The sequence below is a fragment of the Elephantulus edwardii genome, unplaced genomic scaffold, assembly GCF_000299155.1.
Source record: "Elephantulus edwardii isolate Elephantulus edwardi_28Jun2011 unplaced genomic scaffold, EleEdw1.0 scaffold00070, whole genome shotgun sequence".
Lineage (NCBI taxonomy): Eukaryota > Metazoa > Chordata > Mammalia > Macroscelidea > Macroscelididae > Elephantulus > Elephantulus edwardii.
This window is the reverse complement of record NW_006399820.1, coordinates 221,614-236,622: the sequence shown is the minus strand read 5'-3', so window position 1 is coordinate 236,622 and position 15,009 is coordinate 221,614. Positions and strand designations below refer to the sequence as shown.

At 39.5% G+C, this 15,009-nt stretch overlaps 1 pseudogene; it reads right to left on the bottom strand.

The window, feature by feature from the left end:
• Positions 1 to 3,520: 3,520 nt before the first annotated feature.
• Positions 3,521 to 4,115, bottom strand: LOC102845439 (annotated as a pseudogene).
• Positions 4,116 to 15,009: the final 10,894 nt, after the last annotated feature.

Here is a 15,009-nt window from a genome sequence, read left to right as displayed (position 1 = left end):
TCCTCCTGTACCAGTCAGATCTGATTTGACAGTGCACGCACACAAAATAATAATAAAACCAAGAAGAGTGTGTGTCAGGGGGTGTATCCTTTTCCCATACTTATTCAATTTTTGTGGTGATCAAATAGTTCGTTAAGTCTGACTCTATAAAGAAGAATGTACCTTATGCAGATGACACAACCTTACTTGCTGAAAGCTAACGGGACCTAAAGCACTTGTTGCAGAAGGTCAAAGACTACAATCTTTAATATTGCAATTAATATTGTATTTTAATGTCAAGAAAACAAATTTCTTTACCACTGGGCCAGTGAGCATGATATATAGAGTCATAATATATGGAGAAAAGATTGAAACTATTAAAAGATTTCATCTTACTTAGATCCACAATCGGTGCCCTTGGTACCCGCAGTCATAATATAAGGAGGCATATTGTTTTGGGTAAGTCTGCTGTCAAGGACCTTTCAAAGAAATTGAAGAATAATGATGTAAATTTGAAGACTAAAGTGCACCTAATGCAATACAAGGTCTTTTCAATTAATATGTGTTTGAGAGCTGGAATAGGATGGATGATGGAAGAATTTATTTTGAATTGTGTTTTTTTATTTTGTTTTATTAATTTTAATGAAAGTTTACAGAGACTTAGGGTTTCCGGTCATTCTTTGTTGCACTTTTCTCACTGCCAACCCCACCCCCCTTCACTCTTCTCCTTGAAAAGTAAAAGAAAAACTCTTTCATTGTTATGCAATTCCTCCTGCCAAATCCCCTTCACTGTGCAGCCTTCATTTTGGATTCCTGTAATGACAATATTGCCCAATCATATATCCCTTTTAAGCAGATCTCTCCCTTATCTGTTTCAATGCACTATACATCATTCCTTCCTCCTTCTCTGTCTTCCCTCAGTCCTGATGTCAGTCTCGTTTTACAACAGTGGCCTTATGCAATATTTGTCCTTTTGTGACACATATTTAATTCAGCATAATGTCCTCCAAGGTCATCCATTTTGCATAATATTTCATGAGTTCCTTGTTTTTCAATGCTGCATAGTATTCCATTGTGTGAATATACCAGAGCTTCTCTATCCATTCCTTTGTTGATAGGCACTTGGGTTGTTTCCAACTCTTTGCTATTGTGAACAAAGCCGCAATAAACATGGGTGTGCGTATATCTGCTTGGGTGGCAGTTATGGTTTCTTTAGGGTAAATTCCCCAGTAGTGGAATTGCTGGGTCAAATGGTATGAATTGTGGTTTTGTAGAAGAATACTGAATATCCTGTGGACTTTCAAAAGAATAAATATGTATATCTTGGAAACAGTGTGGCTAGAGTTCTTCTTGCAAGTAAGAATGGCAAAGCTTCTTACATATTTTGGATATGTTTCTGGGAGAAGCTATTCATTCCTTGGAGATGGATATCATGCTTGGGAGGGTGGAGAGTCGGAAGAAGATCCTCATAAAAATGGATTGACATGGTAACTGCAGCAGTTGGCTAAAATCTATCAGAGCTGAAGAGGATGGCATAGGATAGGATTCAGATCTCTTGCTCATAGGGTCACCATGAGTCATACTCAGCTTGACAACAGTAATTATCATGATACTACATATTGGCCCAGTTGCGAGGATTTTGGTTTTCTTGATGTTGAAATGCAATACAAATTGAAGGCTGCAGTCCTTGATCTTCTGCAGCAAACACTTCAAGTCCTCCTCAGTTTCAGAAAGCAAGGTTGTAAAGTCTTCTTCCAACCCTGAAGCCACATTCTTCATCAAGTCCAGCCTCTCAAATGATCTATTAGACACAGATTGAAAAAATATGGGAGAAGGATATATCCCTGACACATTCCTTTCTTGAGATAAATTGGTTAGATCCTTTTTCCACACACCACCCCCCCCCCAGCCTTCTAATCTAAATTAGAGGGAGCTCTGGTGGTATAGTGGCAATTAACTGCCTCTGAAAACCCACTCAGAGGATCACTATGTGAGCTCTGACTCAACAGTGCACAATACACACAATCCAAATTCAGAGTCGCTCTGGTTTCTAATTATTTATCCTTCAGAAATCCTTGGACACTGGACTAAGAATATCTGATGCAAGGTTGCCAGATACCAACCCATAAGGACTTAATGTATATAGACCACACTGCTCCACAATACCAAACCCAAAATTCATTTCAATATTATCAATTATAATGGCCCATAAAACCAGGTAGATAGAACTGCCCTTGTAGTGTTTTAAAGGCTGTAAATATTTGCAGAAATTAACTGGCACATCTTTCCCCCACAGAGCAGCTTATGATTCTACAGCTTATGATTCTAAGCCACTAACCTGTAAATTAGGGAGCTCTGGTAGCCTAGTGGTAAAAAAACAGTTTTAATCCACCAGCTGCTCTGAGGGAGGATGGGCAATCTCCTCCAATGTGATTCATTGCCTCTGAAAACCCACTGAAGTGTCAGTTATGGGTCGCTTCCAACTCTGCCTCAAAGAACAACAGCAACCTGTAAATTAGCAACCACGCATTTAACCGGTAAACTACCAAAAATCTATCTAAACCAAAGCTTACTGTGGAGACCATTCCAGCTCATGTGACTCCTCCTCTGGTTTCTGAAGAGTTACTGGTAGAGTCTAAACCTGACATTTCAGTTAGCAGCTTAATACTGGGGCCACCAGGTCTCCCCTCAAGGATCCAAAGAACAATATTAAAAGCAGTTGGAACAAAAAAACACAGGCAGTAACATTTATTTCATAGCTAAACTTAATTTCCTGTCTCCAACACAGTGAAAAAGGTTTTTTATATCTAGAAACAGCAAACTAGTTTCTGAGGTTTTATTGGTTGATGCAATGTTTATTCATTAAGTTCCAAACTTGTGAAACAAAACACTTCGCCAGCTAATTGATTCAAAACTGACCCTTCAGTTGGTGGCTGTTTATCACAGCATGGGAACAAACTGCCTTTCTTGCTCTTGGGGAGCTGCTGCTTTCAGAGCCTTAAAGATGCTATTAGCCAAGCAACTCCACACTCATGACTTTCTAAACCAATAAATTAGAGTCCAAAACCTACTTAGAGAGTTCTGATGGTGTAGTAAGTAATGGTGATGCCAACCCAAAGGTTAAACAGTTTGGATACAATAGCTCTGTAGAAAGTGGGCAGTCTCTTTCCTTATGATTTAGCCTTTGAATACCTGCTGGAGGCTTACCTTTGAGTCGTTGACTTAGTGGTAAATTGCACAAGGCAAAAGGATCACAATTCGTGTCGGCCACACTCTGGGGGAGAAAAATTATTGTCTAATCCTTCGTACAACTGATTTACTGCCAAAAACCCACTGGAAGGCTCAGCTATTTATTGGTAGGCTCTGACTAGACGAGACACAACTAAAACTGCCCCCACCAGGTGGCGTTTATTTCGCTCAATACACAAACTTGTGACCCAGGATACACTGTTCCAGAAACTTCCAGTTGTTAACGTCATTTTTAGAAATAGTTGGTGGCTCTTAAAAGAGCCTTTTGGGTTCTCTAGAAATTAGATGTTCCTCACTTCTTCATAGCTGCCTTTTTAAGTTTGAATTGCTGGTTTGGTCTGGGCTCTCCAGCCTTAAGCTTCTCGGTTCTGGCCTTTACTGGGACCTTTGCGCTGCTGCTGGAGTTTGACACTCTTAGCCTTCCTCCCACTTCTAGCGACTGCTCGTGGTTTCTTGGCTTTTTTGTTCTTGCCATCCTTTTTAGGCTTAGAATCTCCAGCCAAGAGTGCCTTCTTCGTCTTGCTAGAGGCAGGCTTGACTTTGCCTCTGGTGGGCTGCGATGGGTTTTTGTTAAGTTTGAAAGAGCCAGAGGCACCGGTGCCTTTGGTCTGCACCAAGATACCCTTGTTCACCAAGCTCTTAGGGCCCTGCTTGATGGAGCCATTATTCTTGACTATATAGTAGCCAGATGCTGACAGTGCTTTTTTGAGCGCTGCCAGGGACATGCCACCACGCTGAGACCCCAAGAGCGCCTCAGTGACCAACGTGGACACAGAAGGCATAGGAGGCTTGTGGTTTGCACCAGTAGACTTCTTCCCTCTCTTCTTGGCAGAAGGCTTCTCCATATGAGCAGGAGCTGCTGGAGCTGCAGGTATGGTCTCAGACATACCTACACGGAAATCAAGAAAGTATGTAATAATTGGGAAGAAGCGTCAACTGGGGTGAGCCTGTGGGCCTTATATAGGGCATGGCGTGCTGTGATTGGTGCATCCCCAATGTGCTACCCCTCCCATAGGAGAAGGCTCATTTGTGTTTGTTCGACTCCAAAAAATTGAAACCCACAGTACTCTGGGGCACTCAGTTGTCCACATTCCACTGCTAAATGATCCGTGGAGACTCAGATTTCACACACCTTATCATCTTTTAATAAAAGAAGACCCTTTATGTCGAAATTATTCGATAAAGCCCAGGATTTTCAGCAAAATCAAAAAAGAGAGAACAAAGCTTTCTCTTTCCCTTGAAAATTTAAAAGTAATTTTTACCAGGATATTTATCCAACCTCTTTTGGGTGGTCTTCCAAACAGTTGGCTTTCATTTGTTGGATAATATAAGTTATTCACACCTTAATTTTCATAGAACTTAACTTATATATGTGATGGAAGTAACACAAATGTAGATGCCTCTCAGTAGTGTCAAAAGGCGCTTATAGAATTGCCTGAGGAGAACAGGAATATATTTGGGTAAACACAAACTACAAAACTATAATCATCTAGGTAAAGGATTGTGTGATTGAAATTCCTCCCCAAACCCTGTGACTTCACAGAACACAATCAAGAAGGAGTAAATCACATGGCTGTCAAAATTTATCTTCTTGGCCAAACCTCACTCAAGATTTGCTTCTGTTTTTATTACCTCAATTTCTTTCTGTGTCTCCAGACTGATAATAAGCATAAGTTCCTTCCCACATAAAATGTCAGGCAAGAGTCCAGGCGAACCACAGACCTGCAGCTCTAACAAGAGGAAAGAAAAAGGTGGCAGAACGATGGAGAAATATTTTTAATGTGTCTGAGATCCTTCTCTGGACTTTTCCTTGGACTTGCCTTGGTAAGGGATTTAATATTAGGGTTTTGGTGTGTTTTTGGTGTTGTGTTTTGTGGAATTTGTTTTGCTTTTCCCCCAGGAAACTCAGACCATTGAGTAGATTGCTGAAGAAGCAGTTCAGTGTGGCCCAATTCCCTGGTCTCAGCAAAGTAAATCCTCATAAAGACTCTTTTGTGAAGATGTTTTTATGTCTGATTGAGAAGTTCCTATGTTATTGTCTAGGCCCACCAGCCACCAGAGGTTTGTAAGAAGAGAAGGCTATTGTATTACTGTAGTGGTAGCTCTAAACATAATCAGTACTGAAGATTTAGTGTCAGAGATTGGGAATCTGATGCAATATTTTCTGAAAGAGAGCAAGAGTTGGCATGTATGAAAGAGTCTGCATCCGAAATAGTTCAGAAGCAAACGTGAAATAGAAAAGTTTCTCTCACTCCTCTGTTTTTTCTCATAACCTTGAAACAGAAATTCAGAAATTAATACTACCTTAAGTGCCAGTAGTACTGTGATATCCTGTTTTTTTCTATTCCATTTTATAAAAAATACTAGTTGCAAATTGGGAAATTTATTTCATTATTTATTAATGATTAAGACCCTCAGTTGCAAAAAATCTTTAACCTTAAAAAGAATGTATTTTGCTAAAGACCTTGTCTTGACATTTGCTTGGTTTCTCTGGCCCTTAAATGGTCTCTCAGTACTGTGTCAATAAATGTCTATGGCTTAAGTTTCCCTTCTGTGAAATTATTTTATTCTTTTATTTATAGGTTGACAGAATAAAAACTATTATTTTAAAAATAATATATGCTTGAGGAACTTGGACAAGTTTTATATTACAGAATATAAGACACAGAGAAAGAACCATGGCTTAAGTTTTGTATTGAATTGATATAAAGAAGGGCACTGGAGTGGCTTAGTGGTAAAGAGTTGTGCTCAACTCAAAGGCAGGTAGTTCAAATCAGCCAGCTACATGGGAGAAAAATGGCCAATCTCTTCCCAGTGTGATTTACAATCTCTGAAAGATAGAGGGTAGGCGAAAGAAAGGGAGAAATTCAACCATGTGAATGAATTGACACAGTGACTGTCACAATAGGCTCTGATGTGTCAGGAAGTGTGAAAATGATACAGAATAGGACGGGGTTCAGATCTGTTCTTCATAGGGTCACTATGAGGCATACTTGAATTTATGCCACCTAACAACAACAGCAATGGGGCATGCTGTATTAAATTTGCTCTATATTTGGGAAGGGTGTACGCCAGGGATGTGTCCTGTCTCCATACCTTTTCAACCTGTATGCAGAACAGATAATCCAGGAGGCTGGGCTCTATGAGAATTGTGGCACCAGGATTGGTGGAAGATCTATTAACAATCTGCGTTATGCAGATGACACAACCCTGCTTGCTGGAACTGAGGAGGACCTCATGCACTTGCCGCGGAGGGTCAAGGACTGCAGCCTTCAGTATGGACTGAGGCTCAATGTCAAGAAGACAAAGATTCTCACCACTGGACTAATTGGCAGCATCAGGATGGATGGCGAAGAGATTGAGATTGTTCACAGCTTCAGTTTGCTCAGCTCCATGGTCAACACTCTTGGCACCAGCAGCAAGGAAATAAAAAAACGTATTGCAATGGGAAAGTCTTCTGTTAGGGACCTCTCTAAAGTACTCAAGAACAACGGTGTCTCTCTGGAGACTAAGGTGCGCCTGATACAGGCCATGGTCTTTGCAATCACTTGTTATGCATCAGAGAGCTGGACAATGACAAGGGAGGACAGAAGGAGAGTGGATGCCTTTGAGCTGTGGTGCTGGAGAAGAGTATTGAATGTACCATGGACTGCCAAGAAAACAAACACGATTCATCCTGGAGAGGGTTAAACCAAGCAACTCCTTAGAGGCAAGGATTCTGGGGCTTCATCTGACATACTTTGGGCATGTTGCAAGGAGGGACAGGTCCTTGGAGAGGGACATCATGCTTGGGAGGGTGGAGGGACGGTGCAAGAGGGGAAGACCCTCTATGATATGGATTGATTCAGTGTCTGGGATAATCAGGATGGGTGTGTCAGAGGCAGTGCGATTGGCACAAGATAGAGCAGGGTTTAGGGCTGTTGTACATAGGGTCGCTATGAGTCGCAAACGACTTGAAGAACAACAACAACGTATTTGTAATTTATATATTGTTGTTTTTATGTGGTGCCCAGTCAGAATTGACTCATAGTTCATACTCCAGCAGGTTTTTAGAAGTTGTAAACTACATGGGAGGAGATTGCCTATCTTTCTTCCTCAGAACAGCTGGCAGATTTGAACTGCTGCCTTTGAGTTGGCAGTACAACTTTGGAATACATAAATAACATTTAAATGGTAAATAAATATTTATATGACATATATATTTAGCCTGTATATATCCTATATAGTCATATACACATATGTCTGACATATATGTAAATAAATTAAAGGGGTATTGGAAATTATTTTTTATCAAAGATCAGCAAAGAGATTGAGATCCAACTAGACAGTACGTAACAATATATATATATTTTAAAAAGTAACTTATTACTTTTTAATTGTCTTTTCAAAAAGCTTTTGACTGTGTGGATCATAACAAATTATGGATAATATTGAGAAAAATGGGAATACCATAATATTTGATTGTGCTCATGCATAATCTGTATCTAAACAAAGATCTGAACAGAACAAGGAAATGGAGCATGGCTTAAAATCAGGAAAGGTGTGCATCATGGTTGTATCCTTTCTATATAGATATCCAATCTAAATGCTGAGAAATCATTCAAGAAGTTAGACTACATGAAGAAGAAAGAATATAACATTAAAATTGAAGGAAGACTCATTAACATCCTTATGTGCTATGCAGATGACACAACTTTTTAATTTCTAGCTTGCTAGAAATGAGGGCTTGAACCACTTGCTGTAGTAGATCAAAGACTAAAGCCTTCAATATGAGTTACAACTCAAGAGGTGTAAACCCACTTGAGGGTCATTCTGTAAACAGCAATGAGATGTTTTTGGACTTTGTTTTGTTTTCATTTTCTTCATTAGTGGCTCATCCCCTAAAGACTTCATATGGGCTTTCCAACTAATGTTTTTATTATCTGTTGATTAATTTTGTTAGTATAGTAAAGCAATTAGAATAGTTTTTGGCACATACAAATAGTGTTGTTTGCTGTCATCAAATAGACTGTAAGTTATAGCAACCCAATGTACAGCAACATGAAACCCTGCTCCATCCCACGTCATCCTCACAATCTCCACCCATAGTTTCAGTCACTGTGTCGATCCATCTTGTTGAGGGTCTTTCTCTCCTTTGCTGACTCTCTAATATTCCAAGAATGATGTGAGGGGTTTTTTCAATGATCGATCTCTCCTGAAAACATGCCCCAAAAATATGAGACAAAGTCTGTCCATCGATGTTTCTAAAGAACACTTTGGCTACACTTCCTCCAAGACAGATTTGTTTGCTCCTCTTGCAGTTCTTAGAATATTCAATAGTCTCTGCCAACACTATAATCCAAAGGATTATCATTCTTCTGGCTCCCTTATTTATGGTCTAACATGCATATGAAGCAATTGAAAATACCAAGGCTTGAGTCAGTGGCCATAGTCTTCGAAGTGACATATTTACTCTTTAGCACTTTAAAGAGGGCATTGGCAGCAAATTTTCCCAATATAATTTATTGGGAAAATACTAAGCATTGTAATTAATGTTACTACAACTATTATAATGTCTATTGTGACTCCTCTTTATCTTCCTTTTTTCTTTTCCATTACATTTCTCTTTCTCTCAAATTCTATGCAATTGCTTATTTCATCTGTTTATTGTCTAACCTCTCAGGTAGCATATAAGCTCTGGGAGGGTAGCAACTTCATTCTTTTCTAAGATGAGAGTCACTAAAGATAACATCTTAGCAGCTAAAGGAACAAGAGCCAATGAAAAGAGAAAAAAAAAATCCTCCCTATATCAACCCAAGACCCAGTATCCACTTCCTGGCCTCAGTGCTAGATGTTGTCTCTGCCAACAAGAAGCCATTGTGAAGTATCTTGAGAGAGACCTCCCTAAGAGGGAAGGCAGGGAAGAGGGGAAGAATCTAAGGCAGATGTATCAGATAACAGAGTCTGCTTGCTTTGTGTTCACCAACCCTTGTTTCTTCTTCTGTCTGGGCCTACAGCCAAGTTGTCTGCATTCTTCAGTCTCCCTTGCAGGTAGGAAGGTCTGAGATGGAATTCTAGTGAGAATAATGTGTGCAGAAGTAGCATGAGTCACTCCCAGGCCTCGCTCTAGAAAATCTCACTCATAAAGACCTTCTTTCTTCCTCTGTCCTTGCCTGATGTTGAGGCTCCAACAGAAATACCTGAGAGCCAAAGAATCCCAAGATTTCAGACACCACTTGTCAACTTGGGGTCCTCATAATACTCTCACTTTTGATCCACTGCTACGAATGTTGGGGTACCTGCAGTCCACCCAGGATATCATTGGTAAGCTCAAGGATCCACAGGTTCTTTCGCCTACCTCCTCTCCTCACTGTCACAACTCTCTGGGGTAAGTTTATTCATAGAACTCAGGAAAGTCCTATATTTAGTTTTCTTTAAAAGGTAACAAATAAAGAAATGTAAAGAAAGGCCCAGGAGGAATCACAACATGAAGCTTCCATGTCCCTCCAGGCACCAATGTCTTTCACCAGCTAGGAAGCCTATGAGCTTCAGTACCCAAAACTTTAAGTGGGGACCTCTCTGATGGCTTAGTGGTAAGAAGCTGTGATTCAGTCTCACAGGCAAATGATTCAAAACCACAAGCTTCTCTGTCGGAGAAGGATGGACAATCACCACATGTGCAATTTACTGCCTCTGAAAACCCACTGGAGGGTCAGCTGTGAGTCGTTTTCAACTGCATGGCACACATCAACAAAGTTAAACTCAATGTCTTATTCTTTTGGTTGATGTGACTCATTCTCCTATTCTTCAACCCTGAGGTTGACTGATACCAAACGGTCATTAGCATAACCTATTAGTAGATGTGGCACCAGCACCTCTCATGACGATGGCAGTCAAGAAAACAGAAGTCAGGTTGCTTTAGGAAAGTCTGCTGCCAGGCACCACTCTAGAGTGCTAAAGAGCAATGATGTCAGTCTAGAGACTAAAGTGTACCTGATACAGATTGTTTACCATTTGATGATGAAGCCTGGGTATCAGTGTGACTGTTAATGATTCTCTTCTAATTTGGCAATTATGATGTAATCATTACCTTGGCAAGATCTGATATAATAAACCATTTCTTTGAAGAGACTTTACTTAATGTGATCACTTCTACAATGAGCTCCACTATAGGCAGCCACTCAGCTGAAAGGGTGTTTCAACAAAGGTGTGGCCTATATTTAATGTACATTAACATCCATATGCATTTCCTGATTTCACTCTGGCTGGCTAGATCCTGCATTGGCCTTGTCACTTCTGTGTCTTTAACTTGAAAAGGTGGCCTGCCTGACTGCCTGACCTACCGGTTTTTAATTCTTCAGCCTCAAGAGTTACATAGGTCTGGAGAAGCCTGAAGTCATATCCCTAGACCTGGGATTTGTAGCATCTACAAGCACATGAACCATTTTATAAGCTTTAATGGTTTTGCTTCTTCAGTGGACACAGCCATAAGACACTGGCTCTCTGGAAAATACAGCTGTAATAAGCTAATTCTTGTTTCATTGTTTTTGCCCCTCAAAATATCTCATGTCCTGACCCCCCCACTCCCCATACTCCACTTTCAGTTCAGAATTGAAGTGAGGAAGTATGGTAATAGCTCATTCTCCAGATTTACTTCTTATTTTTTATAATTTATAACAAACTGGTAAATATCATGAATCCATTATAAATACATCCAGAGTTTATGCCCAGCTAGTATTCAGAGTCCTAAGACTTTAGTGAGAGCCAAGAATATCTTGCTGGAAGGTCAGGAAGTTGTGTACTCTGCCCAATTTCCCTTTCTGCTTAGTCATTAAGGATTGTACAGGGTGAAGGTGTGGAAAACTAACCTCTAGTATATTTGACTTAGAATTGTCGAGACTATCTGACAAAATTTGGGACCTACACATTTTTCTAAATCTGGAAAATTTAAGAATGTGATAGTTTTCGTATCCTTTTATATACTGGAATGTGCTTAAAGAACTAATTAAGAAAGGGGAAGGGGAATTTCTATCAACTATTGGGAAAAAGTAAACAAGTAAATTGATGACATTATTTTTACAGCAAATCATTTGTGAAATCTCTATTGTTTATGAGAAGTCACCTTCTACTAGTCTTCAGTCATTCATTAAACTGCCTTAAGTCCATTTAAAGGTTGTTGTTGTTGTTGTTGTTACATTTAAAGATAGGGTTGTTATAAATAAAATATATCACTCATTTTTAAGGTAAAGACCAGGACATTAAGGCCAGAGGGATTAAATGATTCACTTCAAAATTACAGTGTGTGAGTAGTGAACTAGGAACCAAACCTGGATGCTTCCTCCAGAGTCTGCCCTTTTTGCACCATGAGCAATGGGGGAAGCTATTTCAGTCACATGATACCATATATACAATATGTGCTTTATATTTGTTTTGTTTTTTCATTTGATCATAGCACCATTTTCTTGAGTAGGTGTTTATTATTGCCCTGATGCCATAGTATGTGTTGAATGGCAACTAAAATGTTGGAGGTTCAAATTCACCAGTTGCTCCATGACAAAAGATGGGTAGTCTCTCCTCACAAATTTACACAGCCTTGGAAAACTAATGGCAGGTCATCACTACTAAGAATTGACTTAACAGCTGTGTGTTGGGTGGGAAAGGCTCAGGATTTGACTGTGTGGATCACAACAAATTGTGGCTACCCTTGAGAAGAATGGGAATCCCAGAACATCTGATTGTGTTCATGTGAAACTTATACCTAGACCAAGAGGCAGTCATTAGAACAGAACAAGGAAACACTGCATGATTCAAAATCAGAAAATTAGTGCATTAGGGATATATCCTGTCCCCACATCTTTTCACTCTATATGCAGAATAGATCATTCAAGAGCCTGGATTTTATGAGGAGGAATGTGGTGTCAAGATTGGAGAAAAACTCATCATTATGCAGATGACACAACCTTCCTTGCTGAAACTAAGGATGGCCGGAAACATTTGCTAAAGAGGACCAAGGACTACAGTCATCAATATGGATTGAAGCTAAATGTGAAGACAATGAAGATTCTCACCACCGGGCCAATTGGCAGCATCATGATAGACTGTGAGGAGAACGAGATTATTAACAGCTTCAGTTTCCTTGGTTCCATAGTCTTGGCACCAACAGTCAAGAAATCAAAAGACTGATTACATTAGGAAAATCTGTTGTCAGGGACCTCTACAGAATGCTGGAGAACAGTGATGTTGAGACTAGGATGTGACTGATCCAGACCATGGTCTTCACAATTACTTGCTATGTATCACAGAGCTGGACAGTGACCAAGGATGACAGAAGAAGAATTGATGCCTTTGAGTTGTGGTGCTGGAGAAGAGTATTGAACATACCATGGACTTCTGAGAGAACAAACTTGTCTTGGAGCGGGTGAAACCAAGCTGCTGCTTGGAGGCAAAGATTTTGAGGCTCCATTTCACATACATAGGACATGTAGCCAGGAAGGACCAGCCTTGGAGAAGGATATCATGCTTAGAAGGGTGGAGGGACAGCACAGGAGAGGAAGACCCTGAATAAATTTGATTGACACAGTAACTGAGGTAAAGAGGATAGATATGTCACAGACAATGAAATTGGCTCAGGATAGAGCAGGGTTCATAATTATTGTGCATAGGGTTGCTGTAGAAGCCTTTAGCTTGATGAAGTTGGATCCTGGTGGGTAACTGTTTGTGATTTACTTGAAAGCTGGGAGTAAACTGTTTGGGTGTTTCTAATTGTGTTAGCAATCAAGTGTAAGCTAACTAACTGTATCTGATCTTGTTTACAATCCGCTTCAGTGGGATGCCATCGGGCCTGCTATTGATTGTGTTTGGAGAGAACGTTGTTCTAAGTGGTGCAGCACTTGTCTGTCAGTTTGCTGTACTGTGATTACTTGGAGTTGCTGTGATACTGAAATCTTTGCCATTGGTGTATCAAATTCCAGAAAGGTTTCCCATGTGGATGAATTTTGGTGGAGCTCCCTGATTGAGACAGACTAGGAAGAAGGATGAGCCATGTACCTCCTAAAACCCTATGAACGCTTTTGAAAACCCTATGAACACTCAATAAAGAGGATAGTTATAGTAGTGTAGTGGTAAAATCCAGACTGGAAGTCAGCTGAAATGAGGAAAAACAATACAAACATCATTTAACAATTGGCACATGGAATGCTCATTGCTTGAATTTTGGAAAACTGGAAATTGTTAAAAATGAAATGTAATGCACGAATATCACTAGGCATTAATAATATGTGATGGACCAGCTGTGGCCACTTTGAATTAGATAACCATATAATATCCTATGCAAAGAATGAAAAATACAAGAATGATGTTGTATTCGTAGTAAAAAGTCAATTTCAAGTTCTATCCTGAAATACAATGTTGTGGGTGATACGATAATATCCAGATATGTATAAAGAAGACCCCTTAACACAACTATTATTCAAGTATATGCTCCTACATCTAGTGCCAAGAGGAAGATATTGAGAGTTTTTACCAAACTTTGCAGTCTGAAATTGACCAAACATGCAGTCAGGATGTATTAGTGATAATTAGTGACTAGAATGCAAAAGAAGGAAACAGTGAAGAAGGAACAGTGGCTGGAAAATATGGGCTTGGTGATAGAAATGAGGCTGGAAATAGAATGTTTGGACTTTGTATTTACAATGATTTATTCATTGCAGATAATTTTTCTAAAAGACACAAAAGATGACTTTACACATGGATTTCACCTAATGGGCTGCTTAGGAATCAGATTGACTATATTTGTGGAAGAAATTGTTGGAGAAGCTCAACTAGGTCAGGGGCAGGCTGGGGGTCAGATCATTAATTAATCATATGAAGTTCAAATTGAGGCCAAAGAAAATTAAAATAAGTCCACAGGAACAAAGATATGATCTTGAATCAATTACACTGGAGTTTTGTAATAATCTTAAAAATAGGTTTGAGACATTGAACACCATGGTAGAAGACCAGATGAGTTGTGGGATGATATCAAGGATATCATCCATGAAGAAAGCAAAAGGTCATTACAAAAACAGAGGAGAAAGAAAAAAAAAACCCACAAAATGGATGTCAGAAGAGACTAAAGATTTCACTGGAACATCAAGAAGCCAAATCTAAAGGAAAACATGCTGAAGCAAAAGAGCTGAGCAAACGATTTTAAAGGGCAGCTTGGGAGGACAAAGCAGGGTATTAAAATGGAATGTGCAGAAAGCTGGAATTGGAGAATAAAAAAGGAAGAACTCACTCTGCATTTCTCAAGCTGAAATAACTGAAAAACAAATTTAAGCCTTGTGTTGCTATGTTGAATAATGCTATAGGCATATAAAATGACCCAGAAAGCATCAAAAGAAGAGGGAATGCACAGTCACTGTACCAGAAAAAAATTGATTGACACTGAAAAATTTCAGGAATTATCATATGAACGTGAGCCAATGGTATAATAAATGTGGAAGTAGAAGATGCACTGAAGGCAATGGCAATAAATGAGGCCCAGGAATCTATGGGATACCGATTGACTTTTTTTAATTAACAGATGCAAACTTGTATGCACTCACCAATCTTTGCCAGGAAATCTGGAGGACAGCTGTCTGGCCAACAGATTGGAAGAGGTCTACAATTGTTCCTATTCCCAAGAAGGTTGATTCAACTGCATGTGGAAATTATCGAACATTATTGATATCACATGTAAGCAAAATACTGCTGAAGTTCATACAAAAACTGCTGGAACAGTACATAAATAGAGAATTGTCAAAAGTTCAAGTGGGATTTAGA